Raw genomic sequence first — 8,558 nt, 5'->3', positions numbered from 1 at the left:
GTTAAGCTTAACAACACTTGTCTTTTTATGATGACTGGTAAGTGACTCAGACAGTGCCTTCAAACCAATTTATTTTACACTTAACAGGTTGTCCTTGACTATAGCATCTGCACACTCACCAGTAGATATATTGATCAGGGATGATGTGGCTGTTGTGAATGGGTTGGTCTCTACTGCTGCTGTGACCTTGACTACCATCTCTGCATCCTTGTTGACACGACTCTTGCCAGATTCATGGTGTGGGCTTGAGGTATGGAGGTGCAGCATAGATTTGAGCTCTGCAGAAATGGCTGCAGTCAGTGGTTTTGTGTAGATCCACTTCCTCCTGGCGGCAGGGTTGAGGGTAATACCATCCAGACCACTGGCCTCTTTGGCATCTGCGTTGTACGTCTGCTCTAGAATCATGTCAGGAGAGACACCATTGTGGTTTCCATTTACTCTCCTCCCTACAAATGCACCTGCGATCAAAGCTTCGGGTGCCTCTGTAGCTGTCTCTGGCAGTTTCTTCATCTCAGACAAATACAAAGGCAAAGACTGCTGCCCATGTTTGTAGCGACCTGCTGCAGTGAGATAAGGTAGCATCTGTGCTGACTCACAGAGATGTCCTTCCCAGTTGCCTTCTCGCTGGTAATAGATGAACCTGTGGAGAATGTCTGACATGTCAAGAAAGCTTGACCAAAAAACTGCAGTTGGTTGATCCTCAAGAGATTCCTGGAAAAGTGACATCTCTTCTCGTAGGATAGATAACTGTGGACTTGACATTTGGATGATCTCTAGCTTCTCAGGACCTGTGGTGCCTTTCTCAAACAACACCTTCACAACATTTTCGACTTGTGACTGCCAGTGTTGTGATTCTCTCTCTGCTGACCACGCCTCAAATGCTTGCCAGTACAGGCGCCACATGGCCTCACTGAGGATCCTGAGGGCATGCATTGTTTGGTAGTAGTCAGCCTTCTCCCCAAACATCTTCTTGGCAGTCGTTTCCTGACACAGGCCAGCTGCTACAAGGATATCTTCTGCACCTGCATCCCTGATGATCTTGCAAACAGCCTTCATGTGGTTATAAGCTTGGTGAAAGCCCCCCAGCAGCAACACCACATTGCAAATCTCTTCTCTGTTTTTGTCTCTGATGGCAACTGCCAGTTCGTATGTAGCTTGATCTCCAATAATAACTGTATATTTGTCTCCCAATGCACGGGATGTCTTGACCAGCCGTTTCATCTCTTCTTTCAGAACAGCAGGATCGGTTAGAGATGCTGGGATGAGAGGAAAATAGCCAATGATGCTGGCCGGTCTTTGTGGGTGGAGCTCTGCACAGAATGCAGAAAAGCCAGGCAGTCCTACCTCTGTATCTTGCGGAGGATTTAGCAGTTCTGAAGTTGTAACCATTCTTGTTATGCGCCACATAAGCAACAGGTCTTCAGCTGTGCCATCTGAGGAAGTCTCCAGACTTTCTTGCTTTTCAATATGCTCAAGTGACCTGGACCTCTGCCTGTCTTTAGCTGATATGTGACACATGGGAGCAGGTTGTAAAGTGATATCAGAGAGGGTTTTTCTTCTGTTAGTGCTAGATGTGGGGAGCCTGGCACCCTCCTGGCCTTTCACAATGTTTTGGTTTTCGATTATTATTGCAGTGGTGGCATTACATATGCAAATTAGTGGATACATGATTATATATGCATCATTTACTCTGGTATAAAAACATTTTTCATAAAACTTCCAATACCTTTTTTGTTTGTATCAATGTGAGTAATCAACACTGTGATTTTAATGAAGAAATCTATTCGTTAAAATTTTAACCCTATCTACCTCAAATGGTTGTGTTCAGGCGGGGTGGGCAACTTTGGACGCTCCCTGTAGCTTTCCTGCAACTTATTTTTCGGGTTGTCCACCCAGGTTGTGATCCCTGAAGGTCCTAGATATGATTTCTGGTGAACAAACCTTTTACAGCATCCGACCCGCGTTTTCCCCCCAAAATGGGGTTTTGCCCCCTGGGTAAAAGGTCCAACTGGGGTAGCCGCAGGTTTTTATAGCTCCCCTCAGGTGTCTGACCGTCGCTGCTTAACATCGGATCACAAAGAACTTCTGCTTTCAAAACTGAACAAAATATATTGTAAGTTATAATTTTTCAAGGAGCTATTTTAATTTTGAATTTGATTATACGTTTTATAATGACCAATTAATGAATATATAACTTGATAGAAAAAAATCCACTCGACATGTCAAGAGGAGATTATTTTGTACACAAAACCCACGAAAATATTTTAAGTGGCAAATTCTTACTTACATACTTGTTGTGGCAGTTTTATGTTAATTTATTTAAAGAAGGTAATAATCACACCACTAATGATCAATTGATTTTAATTATTGCACCATGTAGGTGAACACATCATTAAACATGTTGGTGCATCAGGTTATATTTGGTTAAAATCATAATTCTTTACATTGCTCTCAAACAACAAGGCAACGTGACTGAAAACTCTGAAATCAGCAGTTTTCTAAACATATTGTGTGAAGCACCGACTTTTATCAATGGATGACCACATTTATTTTGTCCCTTTTCTGGGGAGGCTAAACTCTGGTTTCAGAGGTTGGGGGATTCAGTAATTGTTCAAAGTAAATCTCACACTTTCATGTCATGTAGGATTTACTTTCCATTTTATTGAAATGGTACTTTTTGTGTGATCATAAGATGTATACAGATGTGAGGACAACAAAAGAGAAACACTGACAAAACTGACAAATTTGAAAAGAATATTTAATATTTTTTTATTTGCGCTTTACTATGAAACCAGTAATACAATAACAATAATAGAATAGAAAAACAGACAATGCAACTAATACCATATATTAGAAGAAGACCAAGAATAACATATTACACCAATTATATTTTTGTTATTATTATTATTATTACTACTACTACTATTATTATTATTATTATTATTATTATTATTGTTATTATCATTATTGTTATTAATGGTGATGTTGTTGTTATAGAGCTTACCGTATGTCCCAGCTGGCAGATCAGTCACTGTGAAACAGAGGGAGGTTTTTGTACGGCTCTCTATCACCGTGTGAACACATCCTGACTATTGATATAGTGGTAACTCTGACAGTAGTAAACTGCTGTATCCTCAGCCTGGACTCCACTGATGGTCAGGGTGAAGTCAGTCCCAGACCCACTGCCACTAAACCTCGATGGAGTTCCTGACTGAAGAGTGTTTGCGTGATAAATGTGGAATTTAGGAGTTTCTCCAGGTTTCTGTTGGTACCAGGAGATACAGGGTCTCCTGCCATTATCACAACCAGTATCAGCAGTTTGACTCAGTTTGCATGCCAGACTGACTGATCCTCCTACATTGGCAACTTTCATTGAAGGAGTCTGAGTCACAGTGACCTGACTGCTTGATCCTGAAAACAGAAACACACAAACAGACTGAAAGTGAAGGCCTTCATTCTCTCACATGTACATCTGGAAATCTCTGTGAAAGGACAGATGTGTTACTCATTACATCACATAAACACATAGAATTCCTTTTTTCAGGTGTTGTTTTAACTGAAACTCAACAGTGTAAAACACAAACAGGGACTTGGTAGAAACAATGTGCAGGTGGGGAAACACAAACTGGTGAGATCAGAGAAAGTTCTTTCAGGAGAGGAAAAGTTGAGATGAGGAAAACAAGGAAGACAGTGAATCATCTCTGCCGGTCTTACCTTGAATAAAGGCAGCACATGTCAGGATGAAAATGCTGCTCCAACACATGGTTTTTACCTTTGCTGTCACAATGAACAAGTGCTGGTGGCTTTGCTTTGGACTTGCAGAGTTATAAAGGTTTCATGAGCACTGAAGCATGTCCTTCAAATAAGAAGTGTCCTCTCTATGCAAAAGAGCTTCCTAGTGAGACTGCTGTTAGTAGCAGATCTGTATATCATGTCCTGTGAGGACACACCGTCTTGTGTGTGCTCCAGCCACTTATTACAGTAGTCACCACCACCTTCTGTGACTAATGCCAAGTTAGATGAAGAAGAAATGATCTTGGATTAAGAACACTCTATAACACTTCGTAACACCTTGAGAAGTTATGTGAAATTGTCAAGCTTTGATTTCATGATATTCAGATTATATCGTTCACACACTCAAACACAAATCCAGTTCATGATGAAACTGGAAGAAAAAAAAACTTCTCTCAGGGTTTTTCATTTATGTCCAAATACAAGCTCCCCTACATATGCAGATCTTCTTGTTTGTCTTTCAGCTTGTTTCCTGTTTCTCAGGGGTCACCACAGTGGATTTTACAGTTTCCATGGAAACTGGGCGCAGCACCAATGGAGGCCGTTGTTAACCCAGGCCTTGACAGATCTGGTCTGGTCTTGTCCTCACCTTTAAGACCCTTAATAACCTAGCTCCTTCGTATCTTTCTGAACTCCTTCATATCCACACGCCCTCCCACACTCTCAGATCCTCTTCTGCTCTCTAACTCACTGCTCCTTTGGCCCGCTTGACTACCATGGGGTCTAGAGCCTTCAGTCATTCTGCCCCCCGCCTATGGACCTCTCTCCCACAAGACAGTCACAAGACTGACTCTCTTTCAACCTTCAAATCTCATCTCAAAACGCACCTTTTCAAACTGGCATATTCAGTCTGATCCACGCTTCATTGAGTTTGGTGCAGATGATGATGTTATACTTATCTGTTGTGTTAACTTCTTATTGTCTACCTGCTTTGTTTTGATGCTCTGCTGTCTGATACAGTGCTGCTTGTTTTTTACTGTGTTCTGTAAGGTGCCCACAGATAAAATGTTTTATTGTTATCATCATCATCATCATCATCATCATTATTATTATTTTATTTTTTTTTATCAGCAAAACGGTTTGACATAATTCACGCTGGATACCCTTCCTGACACAACCAGTAACCCTCTGGACGGGGGCACAGGTAAAGCACAGGATGGCGCCACATATACAAATAACCTCCCTGAAATCAGTTGCTATTGTCTAACATTCCTGATTGTTGTGTCCAGAGATGAACTTAATCCCAAATCAAGTATTGTCTGAGAAGATCTGTGCACCAATAAGAAACAAACAGGCGAGAACAAGACTGGGTGCTAACTGAAGCTACAGTCTACTACAGGGGTCCCCAATAGGCGGCCCGCGGGCCACGTTCGGCCCGTGACGGGTTGATTTACGGTCCGCAAGAATTTTTGGAGAAATGCCAGAAGGAAGAAGTTTTTTATTTCCCTACCAAAAATTTTTTTTTTTTCTTAGTAAAAGTAAGACTACTAATATATCGAAAAATAGATGAAAAATCTCTGTTTAAATTATAATACCTGCAACGTATCGACACCAAAACAAACTAATGAACAACAATCTGCTGGAGGTTGAGTGGCCCGTGGTTTTAAAAGTGGCCCTGAAAATGGCCCGCTATGAAAGGTAATTGGGGACCCCTGGTCTACTACTACTACTACTATTACTTCTACTACTACTACTACTACTACTACTTCTACTACTACTACTACTACTTCTACTACTACTTCTACTACTACTACTGCTACTACTACTACTACTACTACAACTACTACTACTACTGCTGCTACTACTACTACTTATACTACTACTGCTACTACTACTACTGCTACTACTTTCGGCTGCTACTGTTAGGGGTCGTCACTGCGGATCATCCATTTCAGTCTAAGTCTAAGTCAGTCTAAGTCTAAGACAGGGGCATGGACCCACGTGCTGTTGCATCATGGTACTTTTTTGTTTCTAAACTGTGTTGAAACAGTTAAGTTGTGTTCCACTTGATGTCTGACGTCAGAAATTCTAGCTGGTTGGTCACAAAAAGAAGTGCTGCACCTCCCAGTGGCCAGACTGGAAATAACAGGGGACAAATATGGACACCCACAAGAGACTGATGTTAATATGGCTGGCATTATGTCAGTAATATTTGGCAATGTAAACTGGCCCATTACCAAATAAATGTATCAGCTGTGTTGTAAATTAATATTTCAAACTTGTGTTTGGCCATTTAACACACAGTTTTTATTTTTCATAAAGTTGAGACCATTCAATGTTGAAAATCAAAATTATATGTATTTAAGAGAAGACATTGTGAATAATGCTGTGTACTATTATGCTATACAGCCTTGCTGAGCTCTAATAACTGCATCTTGGTGACCTACAGACTGAAAAGAAACGCTCTGAGTTTCACACTTCAACTTAAAGGACCAGACGACCCCATTTTTCCAGTAAGAAGTTGAAATTTCGGACTTACCAGCACATCCGGAACACATAAGTGCATAGTGTAGTATATGTTTTTGTGCTCACATTAAAATTGTACTCACAACTCTTTTAACAGAGATACGTATGTATGTGTTTATTGAAGACGTTGATCACTTCTCCTACTTCGGCAGCCGTCTCTCCTCATAAACTGACATCGAGTCTGAGGTCAACCATCTCCTGAGTTGTGTCAGTGGTGCTTATGCCAGACTCAGTAAGAGTCTTTGAAGATCGAGACCTAAAGGCCCAAACAAAACTCCTGGTCTATAGAAGGGTGGTTCCCCCCACCCTGCTGTATGAAGCAGAGTCATGGACCACCTACAGCAGGCACCTGAGAGTCCTGGAACAATACCGCCAAAGATCCTTATGAAAGATGCTGAGGATCAGCTGGAAGGACAGACGCACCAACATCAGTGTTCTGGAAGAAGCCAACATGACTAGCATCACCACCACAGTAATGCAGCACCAACTCTGATGGACAGGCCGTGTCATCCGCATGTCCAACACACATCTCCCCAAAGAGATCCTGTACCCCAGCTGAAGGAAGGTCAGTGAGCTCCCGGCAGGCAAAAGAAAAAATCCGTTTCAAGGACAATATCAAGCCCAGTCTGAAGAAATTCACCATCACATCGAGCACCTGGGAAGACATTGCACTGGATAGCTGCTCCTGGAAGAAATCCGTGCAGGAGGTAGCTGCATGTCATGAAATGGAGCTCCACTGTGCTGCAGAGAATAAACCACAGCACCACAAGGAGACAGAGAACAAGACTCAACCACCACCACCAACCACCACCACGTTCCCCTGTCCACACTGCACCAAAGTATGTGGATCGCAGATCTGCCTCTACAACCATCTGAAGACCCACAAGTAGACAAACCAATTGAGAGGACAGTCATACTCGCTTCGAGTGACCGCCGATGATGATGATGATGATGATGATGATGATGATGATGATGATGATGATGATGATGCTTGTGTGTACATATGTACTTATGTTTTATGATAACTGTTGCTCAATTCTGATGGTTGTAAAGCACTTTGGCACAAACCTGGCTTGGTGTTCAGTTGCTCTAAAAATAAATGTGACCGTGACCGAGACCTTGTTATTATATCACATGACAGGAACATGTTATAGGAAATGTTCCATCAACTCAGCCTCAATAACATCCTCAAACATGTTATGAATGTTGCAGTGAGAATGTTATTCCTTTATTTTGAAACACTGTGGGAATGTTTCATAAAATTAAATTATATAATCTGCTACCTCAACAAAGTCCCCAAAACATCCTCACAATGCTGCAGACAAACCCTTCTACCTGTGTTAGAATACCACACTACAGGAAGTCTGTGAATGTTCTCATCCATCCAGGTCATGGTTGTCCAAAGGAATTGAATCGAGTGCAGCTGGATTTGGTACATATCCGTGAAGACGTTTCGCCTCTCATCCAAGAGGCTTCATCAGTTCGTGCCTTTCTGACTAGACCAAGCTAGTCTGACTAGCTGGTGATGAAACTCAGATATTTATCCTCTTTGGAGTCGTTATCAGAGCTATTGATGTCAGTGGCTCTTTGTGATCCGATGTTAAGTAGCGACGGTCGTTGGAGGTGTTAGTTTTGACTTCGTTAGTGCTCCATTCAGTGGTCATGAGTCGTTGGAGCCATTAGTGAGCGACTGTTGTTCTTGGAGGCTAGGCTTCTTGAGTCTCCTGGGTAGAGATGAAAGGACGGCATTGTAAGTGGGAGGTAGGTGGTGTGGCAGACCTCCTCCTCTGTTGAGGGATGGTTTTTCCAGTTTCGCATAGATGGCTTCCTTCACCCCTCTTTCAAACTATCTATCTTCTCTGTCCAAAATGTGTACGTTGCTGTCCTGGGAGGAGTGTGTCTTCTCCTTTAGGTGTAGATAGACTGCTGAGTCTTGTCCTGAGGAGTTTGGCCTTCTGTGTTGGGCCATCCATTTGTGTAGTGGTTGTTTGGTTTCTCCTATGTATAGGTCAGTGCAGTCCTCATTACATTGTACAGCATACACCAGACTGCTTTTCCGGCTCTGTGGTACACGGTCTTTGGGATGAACCAGTCTTTGTCGGAGTGTGTTGCTGGGTTTGAAGTATACCGGGATGTGGTGTTTGTTAAACATTCTCCTGAGTTTCTCGGAGACCCCGGAAACATACGGGATGACTATGTTATTCCTTCTGTTCCTCTTCTCCTCATCGCTCACCTGGTTGGTCTTTCTGGAACGTGTTATGTTTTCATAAAGGTCCAACTGGGGTAGCCGCAGGTTTTTA

The sequence above is a fragment of the Lampris incognitus genome, chromosome 11 (assembly GCF_029633865.1).
Source record: "Lampris incognitus isolate fLamInc1 chromosome 11, fLamInc1.hap2, whole genome shotgun sequence".
Lineage (NCBI taxonomy): Eukaryota > Metazoa > Chordata > Actinopteri > Lampriformes > Lampridae > Lampris > Lampris incognitus.
This window is presented reverse-complemented; position numbering follows the sequence as displayed.